General features: G+C 34.1%; 1 protein-coding gene across 3 annotated transcripts in view; it reads right to left on the bottom strand.

Moving 5' to 3' along the window:
• Positions 1-15,162, bottom strand: part of LOC114329157 (hemicentin-2) — an 869,111-nt gene that overhangs the window by 699,332 nt on the left and 154,617 nt on the right. The window lies entirely within an intron of this gene.

Here is a 15,162-nt window from a genome sequence, read left to right as displayed (position 1 = left end):
AATTTGATTACGGTGAATTTTTAATTGTGTGTTTTTGGTGTAAAGTTAAGGTCTTTGGAGTTATAGAGTAAAAATTGAAATCACATTATTTTCGGGAGCCATTTTGTTTATAAAAAAAGTGACACACTATGTGCGGACTTTGCATACCTATATTATTAATATATATAATCATAAAATTCGATTCCAGCAATAAAATTGCTGGTAAATAACTTTTCCCAAAAATGGCCTATTTTCCGATAATCTGCCCAGACTATTAAGGTTGTGCGCTAATTTTGCAAATTATTGTATGCCGTTAAAAACCCTAGATATTGATGGAACACATAGAAGGAATAAAAAAGATTGATATCTCAGAAATTATTGAATGCAACATTTATTAAATTTTCATTATTGTCGCGATAAAATTATTTTCGATACAAAAATGTAATACCATTACGCGATAATGCATATAATTTCTCTGTAGTTATGTATAATTCAGAAGGCAAGCTTTTAAATCTTGAACATTTTTAAATGGACAATATTAAAAGCATTTCAATAATGAAAATGGAAAACACATTTTATAAATAACTACCATCAAGCTTGAAATAAATATTGCAGGAATTGTTGAATTAATTAAAAATCACAATCTTATTGGTAACAGGATAGCGATTTATCTACCTTTTCATATTCTTTTATTTTGACTACTAAACTAGTGTTACAGTGCACATAATTATCATTTATCATCATCATCACTCTGTTTGTATTTATCCCAATGCTTTTTTGTTTTCGTTAATTATATTTCTCTATAATGTTCTTCCTCAGTCCTACCAATATTATTATTCCCATGCTTTCTTCTTCTTCTTCAAGTACCGTCTCCTAATCGGAGGTTGGATATCATCATCACTATCTTTACGCTATCCACCGTTATTCTAAAGAGTTCTATAGAACTGCATCTAAACTAGTCCCCTAAATTCTTTAACCATGACTCTCTCCATCTTTCTATACTCCTTCCGCCACTTATCTTTCCCTGTATTATCAGTCTTAGCATTTCATATCGCGGTCCCCACCATGACACTCTCCTTCTTCCTATACTCCTTCCGCCACTTATCTTTCCCTGTATTATCAGTCTTAGCATTTCATATCGCGGTCCCCTCATTACGTGTCCCAGATATTGTAACTTTCTTACTTTTATTGTGTTTATTATTTCGCTTTCTTTACCCATTTCTCGTAATACTTCCGTGTTCGTTTTCCCCTGTGTCCATACTATTTTAGCATCCTTCTGTAACACCACATTTCAAATGACTGTAGCTTATTTATGTGTTCTTGCTTTAATGTCCAGCTTTCAAGTCCATATTGTAGTATCGAGAACACGTAGCATTTCAAAGCTCTTACTCTCTAACAGAGAACTGTTTTCATTTTTACAAACGCATTTCTTGCTATTTCTATCCTGGTCTTTATTTCTGTTGTTTGATCATTTTTCTCTGAAATCCAGGTCCCTAGGTATTTGTATTTATCAACTCTTTCTATCGGTACATTTCCCAAATATATGCTTGTTTGTATGTTTGTTTTCTTAGTTATTATCATGTATTTGGTCTTTTTTATATTCATTTTCAGTCCACATTCTTCACAGAAAATGTTTGTTTTGTTTAGTAGTGGTTGGAGTTGTTCAGCAGAGCTTGCCATAATCACGGTGTCATCTGCATATCTTATGTTGTTAATAGATCTTCCGTTAATTATTATTCCTTCACTTTGAGATAGCAACGCTTCTTCAGAAATGGCTTCACTATATGCATTAAAGAGTAATGGAGACATAATACATCCATAATACATCCATAATAATACATCCCTGCCGAACTCTTCTCCTGATTTCAATTTTTGGACTTGGTTCGTTATCTATTACAGTTTGTACTCTTTGATTCCAGTAAAGGTTTGTTATTATTCGTAAGTCCCTTTTGTCTATGTTTTTTGTCTTTAGAATTTGGACTAATTTTTCATACCTTACTTTGTCAAAAGCTTTCTCAAAATCAACGTAACAAACATGCACATCCACATTCATGTCCATGCATCTTTGAGCTAACACATTAAAAGCAAATAACGCCTCTCTGGTTCCTAGTCCGTTTCTGAACCTCCATGTTTCCAATGTTTGCCTAAACGTCTCTCACCAGTCGTCTTTGGTATTCATCTCTTAATCCTTACAGGAATTTGCAAATCAGCTATTTTTTGTTATGTAAGATACATATTGGAAAATTCTCATCTTAACGTATGCCCATCTTCTGTATTTTTTTTTTTCAGATTTAGAACATTTATTTGGTCGAACGGTCGAAGAATTACCGACCGAGGAACACTTTATCATCTCGTTAATACGAAGATAGTCAACGCTTGAAAACAAGCACATCACACAAAGAAGAAGAACATTTAGTGACCTACGGGATAGTTGGTCTTATGGCAGTTCTATAGAATTTGCCTTAGAGTTCAATTAAAATCTTTGTTAGTCGCAATCATCTGCACATATTTCCCACTACCCTGAATATCGATCCTGTATACATATACAAAACTATCATTAAACAAGCTACTTTCACCATCTACTATTATTATCGTATCTTTAGTAGTAATTCCATCTATGAATAAACACTATGTTGCTGTCATAATTACCTTTGGTTTTAAGTGATTATCTCCAATTTTCTGTGCTGTTAAAAACAATATTAACTGCCAGAAATCTCGTTTTGAAAGTGTTCTATTATTATCCAACCGTAATGAAAATAAATTAGGATGAAGCATTGAGCCCTGACAGAATTCTAGTTTAACATGAAAAAAAAAACTTTTTCACATATTTCCTAATACCTACTAGGTGTTGTTCTAATGCATTGAGTGACCATTATAGTACAACCCCAGGTACTTTGCCACATGCTTTCTCAAAATCAATAAGACCATTACACTCAATATGAACAGCAGCTACCGCATTCGTCTATCAATTACTCGTACCATAACATCTGTTTGTGTCCCATTACTCTGTACATTGTTCGCTATAAGTACTAGGATACTGTTTCTCCATTCATCTGAAATTTCTATTTCTACATTCCTAATTTGCTTTATTAAAAAAAACTTTATACAAGTCCTTCTCCAGATACGCTGTGACATAAGTTTTGTCTATATTTGCTTTATTGGCCATACCAAATCGTTTGACCTTTGTCAGAATATGATCACCGCCCTACAAAAAGAAGAAATAGATGAGAAAGTCATTCTAATAATCACGAATTTCTATTTGATCCAGTGTGTTCAAATTAGTGTCGATGGAAGGTTTACCGACCAGCTGAAGATCATGTTAGAGCATATTTCTAATATACTATGAACAAATTTCCAACTCTCACGAACCTAGACGTTTAAAAATTATTAATAGCACAGTTTTTATCCCTCGATGAAATCCTTTTATGCCATCGATGAAATCCCACAGCATTTATGAACATTTTATGTTTTATACAAACATATCTCTCTTCAATCCTGACCCCCGGAGGGAGTGTAGTGGTCCACGTGATGTCGTGTATTGTCCGTCTCCAAAGATCTCTGTCTCTGGTCATTTCTTTTAACTCATGCATAGGTCTTTTGCATATTCCTGTAATCTGATCTATCCATCTTGTTGGTGATCTTCCTCGTGATCTTCGGCCTTCCACCTTTCCTTGTATAATGAGTCTTTCCATGTTTTCTATGTTGGCTCTCATAACATGTCCAAAGTATTTTAATTGTTGGAGATGGACTTTACTGGAGAGCCGTTGGCTAACTTTTGAGCTCTCTTAAAATCGAATTAATTGTTCTGTGGTCGGTCCAAGGAATTCGTAGCATTCGTCTCCAACAGAACATTTCAGTGGCATCTACCTTTCTTCTTTCCGAATTTCTCAGGGTCCAAGATTCACATCCGTAAGTCAGTATTGGGAATATTAAGCAGTTGATTAACCTCATCTTTAACGCTCTTGAAATTTGACAGTCCTTCCATATTGTGGTCATTTTTGCTATGGCGACATTTGCTAGATCACATCTACGTTTTATTTCTTCCTGTAGTGACCCTGTGTTTGTGATTAATGATCCCAGATATAAGTATGAGCTCACAACCTCAAACGGATCAATTGTGGTTATATGTGGACGATTGTTATGTAGTCTATCCAATATCGTGATCTTTGTCTTTGATATGTTTAATTGCAGACCAAATATTTGACTTTCGTTTTCAACCAGTCGTATAAGATTAATCAGCTCTGCTTGATTATTTGCAAGAATGGCTGTGTCATCTGCGAAACGTAGGTTGTTTATTTTATGACCATTAATTAAGATGCCTTTTTCCCAACCTTCAAGTGCTCTTCTCATAATATGCTCTCCATATATGTTGAATAATTGTGCAGAGAGTATACATCCCTTTCTGACACCCCGTTCTGGATGAAATTCGTTTGAAAGTATGTGAAGCACTTTAACTGATCCAGTAGTGTGTTCGTGTAGTTCAGTTATAAGCGAAATAAGGTGTTGGGGTACGCCCACTTCTTTTAGAATTTGCCATAAGTGTCTCCACTTGACCCTGTCGAACGCCTTACGATAATCTATAAAGCATATATACAGTGGAATATTGAATTCCCTAGATTTTTCGATTATCTGTCTTATATTTAACAGGTGTTCTCTAGTACCTCTACCTTTGGTAAATCCAGTTGGCTCTTGTGGGATATCTCTTTGAAGGAATGTTTTTAGTCTCTCGTTGATAATATGTAGCATTATTTTACTGGCATGTGATATAAGAGAAATAGTTCTATAATTGTCGCATTTATGGAAGCTGCCTTTTTTTTACAACATACAAACATAATACAACATAAAAAGTAAATGAGATGTGTCAGAGAAACTGTGTTATAAATAATTTTCATAAAGACTATTATTATCCTTAGAATTAGGATACATCAAAAAACTTCGCTACAAACTCCGACGATATTGTACTAGGTACTAACAACCAATCTAAATGATCTATAAACTTTACTTGACCGCGTGAGAACTGAGAGCATAAAGCCTAGACCTCAAAATTAATAAAACCAAATTCATGGTGAACATGGTAAAAACTGAAGAGCTCTAGAGAGTAGGCAGATTCAGCTACCTCGGAACTATCCTTAACTTACAACCGCGCTGAATAAATTAGTCCATATTTACCACAGCAAAATGTACTTACTTTGCAGTGGTGACCTGAGCTTATAGACCAAGATGTGGATAGTGAAGTGCTACGTTCTTACTATACGAAGTCCAAATGTGTACGTTGACATAACACACTGAAAAGAATATCGAAACATTCCTTACGCGAATCTACAGAAGGATGTCGAAGACATCTTTTGCAAATCATGTTACCAACATAGAGTTTCTACAGCACATGAAAAAACAAGAACAAGTGTTTAACTTAGTTAAACAAAGTTTGAGGAGGTTTCAGCTTATTAAATGTTATGGCTGAAAAACCTCCAACAATGACCTGGGATCACCCCTTCTCTGAACTGTTTTGAAGGGCGGTCAATAAAACAATGATGGATTTAATGATCAGCAATATCCGGACCGGATAAAACACTGAATAAAAAGAAGAAAAATTACAACTTTCGTCTTTGTTGGGATATTATGTAAGCTTGTCGTCAATTATAATTGATCACAAAAATATTTTCTTGAATATTTGACCCATTCTATCTGGATTAGTTACAATAAATACATCTATATTATGTAGAATAAATTTCCGATCTCACAAAAACCTTCAAACTCTCTGTGATTCCTAATTTCAGAAGATACATACATTTCGGCAGTAACAGATATGCGGATTTTTGTAGTGTAGTTATAGAAAAAAAATGCAACCAACCAAAAAATATCTGAAAGGTATATTTACGTTTTCACAAATATCAATTCTGAATCCGAACCCACAACAAAACAAAACAAAACAAAACACTGTGACACTTTATTTTAAGTTATGCAGGTTGGGCTTAACATACGTCAGTGTACACCCTTCTTCATGCGTGCACCCTAAATTTAGATCATCCACGCTGAAAACAAATAAAACGTTACAAAACGAGTAGCACTAAATTCAAAATAAAACGATTTCTGCTACGATTTACACTCCAAATAGCACAAAGACAAATGACATATGGCTGCGTTGCTATGCCAGGTGCACACGAAAGTTATTTTAAGAGGAAAAGTGAAATTAAATCATTGGTTAAGCAATTGAACGTTGTGGACATTGTTTTTGCGTTCACGCTTTGTAGTGTAAGTCAAGGTAATCAACTTTATGTAAAAATTAGACGCGTGCACTCGTACACACATTCGGATCTGCATCCTTCGTCAAATAATTTTGTTTTGTCTCGGCCATAAATAATCAATAAACACAATAATGAAGTTTATCGCCAACCGTCACTAAGTCATTCATTATTGTACTCATTTGCCCTCATTTGCGGCAGTAAAGTAACATTTTATTGTACTGAAAGAAGAATTTTATTTTACCTGCCGCAATTAATCGAGATTGAATGTAAGTGGTCGATGGCAGTAATCGATTATTTATTTGAGTTAACTTACAATTTATTTATGTACTTTAATTATTAAAAATATTGTACAAAATTTACGACATTGTTAATTACCTAAATTTATGCCAAAAAGTGATATTCTGTAGTATTTTGTAATTATATTCATATAAAATAAATCAAAACTTTACCGATTTAGTAGTTATTCAATATTGATAACTATCGATTAAAAATCGAAAGCGGCCATAATGCAAAAGTTATCTGTCATCAGTGTCATGCAATAGGGCTTTTCATTCACAGTCAATTGTTTCGAGCTGCTGTCATAATATGTTGTATAATCCGTATACGCTTTGAGCTCGTACGTAGAGAGGGATATTTAAAAATTCGCGAGCGGCAGTAATGACAAGTCTGTAAAGGTTTACTGGAAATTTGACATAAATGTCAAAGTTATTAATTTAAAATTAAAATTAAAATCATTAATTATAAAAAATATTAGTTGGTCAAAGCTGTGGTATATATTTTTACCTTAACCCGGCACCTGCCACATGGGGTGCTACTAGCACCCCATAACCCACTTTCATCAAATATTTGGTAATTCATGTTTGGTTCCGTGCTGTGCGTCATAGTAGCTTTCTATAATATTATATAGTATAGATCTGTTTGCGTTTAAAGTAGTTATTTAGTGTCATTTAGAACTTGTAGCTCTAAAGAGGAATTGGGGTGTCATCATCTGGCAGTTTAAGTTTTAAATTTTTTTTGTGTTTTTGATAAAAAGGTCAAATTTACCTTTTTTTTTTGGAATAACTGATTTAAATTATTAATATAGACTCTATACTCAATAAATTTTATTTTTTTTAGATATTTTACTTCACTTCATTTATGATGGCTTGGTACTTGCTAATTTGCTTATAACACCTTTTTAATTTTATTTTTTAAATTTTATAATATATTAGTAGCTAATAAGTTAATAAAATATATTTTTTATATTCTTTTGTTACACAACACATTATTTCGTTTATAAACAAGTAGATCACAGAAAATTTTTAAGGGGTGCTATGAGCACCCCAGATGGCAGTTGACGTTTTGCAAAACCACGTGGCAGGTGCCGGGTTAAATATACTTACGTTTTAAATACTGAATTTAAGTTTTTTTTTAATGTTCCGTGATATGTAATTATAAATTAATCTATTAATCTTACCGCCATCTACACGATAATTGTGAAAGTATCCGAAGTAAGAAATTAATATTTCATCAATAGAACTCAAAATGATTAGCAAAATCTTAAAAAAATCGATTACAATTTAATTACTTTTTTGCGTTGTAAATATTAAGCGATAACAATTAAATAATAAATTTAAAAATTACCGGTCAAAGTTGCATTAGTAATCCGCTAAGAGCGACACCAGCGAAGCTCAGAGCGTATATATTAATATTATACACTGATTATACGACATTTGACAGAAGCTTGAAATAAATGACAATCGATGAAAATCCCTATTAATATGACGTCTGAAATTTAAAAAAATCTTAAATTGTAAATTGTTAGTAAGTGTTAACACAAACCAATATCAAATTGTTGGCGATAAAATTTTTTTATGCACCACGTCAGTAAAGAGTCTTTATCGAACTCGTCTGATAAAGACGATAAAGACTCGGTCGATAAAGAGTAACTTTACTGACTTGGTACATAAATAACTATTATCACTGTGGAAGTTTATATTACCAGTTTCATTTGTTAGTATTTATATTTTCTATTTATGTGATTAATATTAAGTTTTTGCTTTTAAAGACCATCATATTTCCGATTAAGTTCAACCATGATTGTATTTCTTATCTCTTTGAGAGCACTGAAAGACAAAATTAAGGATAGTAACTTATGTGAAAACTGAGCGATTTCCAAGTGAATTTTCCTACGAAAACTGAATTTTATTTTGGAAAAAAAAATCGCAAGCGCTGCGACGATTTCCTCCCTTATGCCATAAATCGATACAATCGATCAAAATAGAATGGCACTGATTATATTTTGAACATTTTTTTACAAAAGAGCTACTGGTGCTTTAAGGGTGTTCATTTGTTCATTATGATCTAAGGGAGACATAGTAATGGATACAGAAAACAAATCGATGGTATGGACAAACTATATAGAACAGCTGTTTAACGACAACCGAGGCACAATAGATAACGAATAATTCGTTGAAGAGACTGGACCAGAAATAACAGAAAGCGAAGTAAAAAACACCATTAAAGAACTGAAACTGAAAGCTGTAGGACCGGATGAAATACCGACAGACATATTGCAACTTATAGCCGACTGCAATAAACATGTGGGCGGCTGAAATGCAAAGTGGTCTAAGTCATACAAACCTGTTTCTGAGATAATTGATGTTTTTGATTTTTTGCAATAATTTTGTAATGACTGACTTTAGTTAAACAATTATTTTTTAGTTACTTTTGTACAATAATCTTTTATTTTTTAAAGCATATAACGTTTTTTTTAGCGTGTTTTTCCTTAACGCTATAGCCAAAAAACTGACTTAGACCACTTTACCTTAAGTAAGTTTTAATACCAATTTTAATTAATTAGATGGGTAAAAGTGGTCTAAGTCAGGACTTAGACCACTTTACCGTAAAACGTGACTTAGATCACTTTGGCTTACATTAGTTGATACTTTTAGCTATCTGGGAAAATGAAAAATAAAAAAACTGGTAATAATAAAAAGTAGCTTACTTTATTACAGTTCAACTTGTATAAAAAGACATGATAGGCCTACATCAGATAAATGTTTTTTTAATCAATGTTTTCGTCTTGCTCTGGTTCAGCCACCTCTTCCAGAAGTCCAATGTCCTCAACATCATCACCTGTGATCAAGTTACGGTGGAACCCATGATGAACGGGTGGAATATAGTCCAAAAGGTCTAACATATCCCTTTTCTTCTCTTTAGTCGCAGGACGGGGAGCATTGTACAAGTGACTTTGTTCAATCAACCCAACAGGTATTTGGTCATTGTTTCGATTTTTCTTTGTCTTTTGTTTCGACCAAGCGAGAGACACTGATTCAAACTGTACATCTTTCTGTAGAGTTTCCTTGTAGAAAAGGACAAAAGGATCTTCTCTGATAAATCTGATCCACTGGGTTTTCAGCCAGTTGAAGTTTCCTTTATCAACGTTCACTGACCGTTTAGTTACAGCATCAACTAACTCCGTGGTGGAATAGAAGTCCTCTCTGTCCATTTTTGTTAAGTGAAACGGATTCTTACTTCGGCATTTCAGGATGGCCTCATTCCACTCATTTGGGGAATAAATTACCTGTAGCTTTTTCTGCGCATAGGACTCGATTGAAGCAAAGTCCGTGTCATTTGGTAAAAATGAATGGCCACTTACCATGTATTTCAAATCAATTACATCGATAGACGTTTCCATCTGTGTCAACTTTTGCATAGCAAGAGCAAAGTTCCAATTTCTGTTTTGTCCAGTACATGTATCGCTGTACATAACAATATGTTTGCAATCTTTAGCCCTTGATAGCAAGTGCTTGGTTACGCAGGAACTAATCTCTTGGGAACCACGGGAAGCTTGGGTTTCGTCCCATGTGTACATAAACCCTAACCCATTTTTGAGTTCGTGACACCCTAAATTGTACAAATACATGTTTCGCTTATAATAAGCTATACCAGTAGTAAGTCTAGGAAATGGTAAAGCCTTTTCCAGCTCAAATGTGAACGCATAATAGTTTGGATCATCTTTTGATTGCTTTGCGTCTTCGTCCTTTGCTGACCTAGCAGCTTCTGCTTTTCTTAAATGCAGTTCATGCATTGCTTTCAAATGTTGTTTTTCCTGCTCATTTTGTAATACGTTCAATTTAGTTTTAAACACATCGCATTTTCCGCAAGTATCTTTTAGAGGGGAATGAAAATGTAAGTTGAACTCAGAGTTAAATGTGCGACGATACACCGCCTCACTGACAGGATCGGCTTTCCCATTACAGTATTCTAAATACGACTTGTACGTAGCAGTGATGGTCAAGTGTGATGGTAAATACTTTCTGTTAGGGTTTTGAGTCCTAGTGTAATGCGATTGGTACGCAGGAAAAGAGAATATATGTTCCCTAACAACATTCATACGATCAACAGCAATTTTGTTGGCTGGAACATGACAGCCACGTTCGTCCAATCCAGGTGCTTTTCCATCTTTTAGCTTCTTCAAGGATCGCGTCAATCGACCGTGGCTGATCTGAAAGGTGTCAACTAAATACTGTCTACAAACATTGATGTTGTTGCCATCCACATTATGAATGTAAAAATGGTTGGACGCGCTCTTGTTTGGGCGGGAACCATCCCTTGGCCGACGACATTTTGGGATTTCTTGCTTAACCAAGCCACACAAATAGGCATTTTGCAATTTGAAAGATCCCAACTTCCAAAAAACTGAAAAAGCATGTTTCCTTGCTTCTTCATCAATGTTATTGTCACATTTCTTTTTGCACAAGCACGGAGTATTTCTAAATAATTTTGCTAGAACTGTTTTACCTTTCTCTGTTTTATAGGACGAACCAGAATTCCTTTGCTTCTTTCTAATTTGTCGCTTGCTTTCTCTTCTTTGACGTTTTCGTGTCCTTTTGGGTGGCTCTTCTTGAACAGCAACTGGAATCATTTCATCATGTCCTTCGCCATCACCATCACCAGCAGAATTTTCAGGGTTTCCAGAGTGCCGAGAGTTATCTGTAACAAAAAACACATATTCGTTTATACAGATTGAACTATAGCTGTACGCTCTAAAAAAAGTACCTATACTACATTCGCTCTCGCGAGATTTTTTTTGACACTGACGTTAGTAATTTCTTTTTTGAAAAGTTCAGTTGTCAGAAGTGACTGGAAATTACTACAAAACCAACGCACCTGCTCATATCCAATATTATTAATAGTAAACAGACATAAAAATAACATAAACCTTACGCCAATCAATAATTATTTATTTAAACCATTATAATGTATTGATAGCAAATGAGAAAATTATTTATTGTACAAAATAAAAATATTTTGTAGAAATAAACTTCACAAAATTTTATGAGATTAGTAGACACTCCCACTATTTCTAATAATTCTTCTTTTTTTAATGAAAGATTAAGTTTATTTGAGTTGATTTTAGCAGTTAATAGTGTGAGGTAGGAATTTTTGTGTTGTATGTTTCCTATTCCGAATGTGTCAAAAAAAATCTCGCGAGAGCGAATGTAGTATAGTAATGTGTAGATCTAGGCCCAGCCCGGTACAAGTTTTGAAGTTAGGTTCATAATTATTTATTTTCTTACCTGAACTAAATTCATCAGAAGGTTGGAAGTCATCTGATCCTGAGTACTGAAGAACGCTAGGCTCACTAGGTGTATCATCGTCTTCCATCACCGTGAACTTTATAAACACAACAATAATTGGCAAAAGAAAGCAACTGTTTCAAGCCTCAGCTGGTATGACAAGTGAATGAACAAATCGATTTCAGGCAAACTGGTCTAAGTCTGACTTAGACCACTCTGCCGGCCGAATATACAGCTGACATCAGTCAGGCACAGTAAGCTTCTGCGCTCTAGCGGATTTTTAGGCGAACTACGACTTGGGTCTCTTTGCCATAAAATGAAATCAGCTGCTGGCAATCCAAATATGACCATAACTCAAAATGACAAAAAAAGTGACTTAGACCACTTTGCCTTTCAGCCGCCCATGTAATTGTCGAATTATTTAATATCATATACAGAACAGGTATATTACCTAAAGAAGGGCTTCTATCAACATTCGTGAATATAGCGAAAGAGAGAAACGCCAGACAATGTGGCGAACACCGTACCATCAGTCTAATGTGCCACATACTCAAAGTATTTCTAAAGATTATTCATCGTAGAATATACAAAAAGTTAGAACAAGAATTGGACAGACTCAGTTCGGATTTAGAAATGCTCAAGGAACCAGAGAAGCATTATTTGCAGTAAATGTGCTAATACAGAGATGTTTAGATGTAAACCAGGACATCTATGTCTGCTTCCTAGATTATAACAAGGCATTCGATACGGTGAAACATAATCCGTTAATAAAACTACTGAGAACAAAGAGCATCGACACACGGGATATAATAATCATAAATAATCTGTATTATGAACAAGAAGCTGTCATAGGAATAAATAATTTAAACACCAATAAAATAAAAAGCAAAAGAGTCGTTAGACAGGGCTGTGTCTTGTCGCCATCACTGTTTAATGCATACTCAGAAGAAATATTCAAAAAAAGCATTAGAAGATGAAGTAGCCGGCATAAAAATAAATGGCCTACCCATATGTGAAATTAGATACGCCGATGACACAATACTAATAGCAGAAACTACTACAGATTTACAAAGAATTTTAGATAAGGTTGTTGCAACGAGTGAAGAATTTGGTCTGTCACTAAACATAAAGAAAACGAAATTCATGGTTATATCAAAGAAAAATATTAGAAACATAAATCTACATGTAAATAATCAGACCATAGAACGAGTTCAGAATTATAACTATTTAGGGACAAACATTAGTGAAATAAACGATTATACCAAAGAAATCCGAATTAGAATAGAAAAGGCTAGAAGTGCATTCACTAATATGAAACAAATATTATGTAGTAGAGACCTCAGCATAAATCTTAGAAAGCGAGTACTAAAATGTTATGTATTTCCTGTTCTTGTGTATGGTGTGAAGACATGGACTCTCAATAAACAATGCCTCAATAGATTGGAACCATTTGAGATGTGGACGTATCGAAGAATGCTGAGAATCTCCTGGACAGACAGAATAACCAATGAGGAAGTACTAAGGAGAATACAGAACAGCAGGGAGATACTGGATTCCATCAAAATAAGAAAACTTCAATACTTGGGTCATATAACACGTGGTGAGAGATATGAACTCCTAAAATTAATTATGCAGGGAAAGATTCAAGGAAGGCGCAGCATAGGTAGGAGAAAAATGTCCTGGCTGAGAAATCTCAGTGAATGGTTTGGATGCAGCTCAACTGAACTTTTTGGGATGTAGTATCAAAAGTGAGAATAGCAATGATGATTGCTAACCTTCGTCGCGGAGATGGCACGTAAAGAAGAAAAAGATTATGACCTAAACCTGTAGGTCAGTGTCCGTGATTTATTCCTTCATGCCACTTGAAAGTTTGTTAGTTTTCATGATCAGGAACCTTAAAAGAGACATAATGGAAGGACTTCACGAAAACGCACCCGAGCACCTCAACCCTATTTTTTTTCTTTTTTAATATTACATATTCAGTACACAAAAAACATAAAGGATAAAGTGGTTCTTGAACTTCGTATTCGATATTAATTTCTTGGTCTAGCCTATCTTTGATTACTTTCAATAATTGTGTGTTATTATTTAGAAAAAAAAAATATATCCTTTCTCTCGTATCATTCCAAAAGTATTCAATAACTCTTGTTTATAGAGATGTTTAAAATTTATGTACACAATAGTATATTATGGAACGAGCATTTAATGATGGTCATTATGAAGCGAGTTTCGTATAAAGTACGAGCTTTATAATGATAATTAAATGCAAGTTGTATACACGATTTTTTATATGATCATTCACAATAAAAAATATATTCAAATTTATTAATTTTGTAACGCAAACAAAGTAAGTAGTTTGTGAGTTTGACAGTTTGTTTATATAATATTGAGAACTGTCAAAGCGTATGTGTTTGACCCGCCATTAGTCACTGCGCGTGTGCCACCTTTATTGCGAATGCCATATTGCGATCCTATTCGTTAAAAATCTGTATCGTAATGAAAATCTGTATCATAATGAAGTTCATTGTGATACAGGTAGTGACATCATGATTGATATATTATAGTATGAGAATAGAAAAATAATATATGGAGCATGTGGAGGTATAGTATTTTTACTACAAAAACGTTATTACGTAGGTCAAAATTTTTGACGTAAGAGAACTGTCAAAACATTAGAATGTGACTTTTCATTATTGCTGTGTTTATTATAAACACGGCAATATGAAAAGTCACTTTCTAATGTTTTGACAGTTCTCTTACGTCAAAAATTTTGACCTACGTAATAACGTTTTTGTAGTAAAAATACTATAACACCACACCAATAAAGCCTCTATACGTTGGAATTTTGACCATGCAAGACTCCATGCATTCGCACAATTACAGCTGAACTGAAAACATAGCCACGAAATACTTGATTTATACTTACATGTAGCATACATAATACGCTTACCACTGAGTTCGTTGATGATTTCTTTTAGTCTCTTTTACATATTATCTATAAGATGCTATAAGGTTGTGGTCTCCAAAAAGCGCCGTACAGAGTTACGCCATACGTCGCGCTTTTATGCTTTTATAGCAGTTGCACGCTGAATTCAGCATACAACAAGAGACCGTATCCATTGTTTAATTTAAGTATGTAAATGACAGATATGGAGTAACGCTATACGCGGCGTACGTCTTTGTTATTAAAAGTGATAAAAATCATCCAAATGGATTATAAACCTTCAAAAGTTTTTCGATGTAGTCGAACCATTATCAGCGAAACATCTTGACACTAGTTGAAACTAGTCACATTTTTTTTCATAGAAACCTTTAAATTACTTTATAGTATGTAATTGCAATAATAGAAAATAAAATTATGATGACACGAGATC

The sequence above is a fragment of the Diabrotica virgifera genome, chromosome 6, assembly GCF_917563875.1.
Source record: "Diabrotica virgifera virgifera chromosome 6, PGI_DIABVI_V3a".
Taxonomy (NCBI): Eukaryota; Metazoa; Arthropoda; class Insecta; order Coleoptera; family Chrysomelidae; genus Diabrotica; species Diabrotica virgifera.
This window is presented reverse-complemented; position numbering and strand designations above follow the sequence as displayed.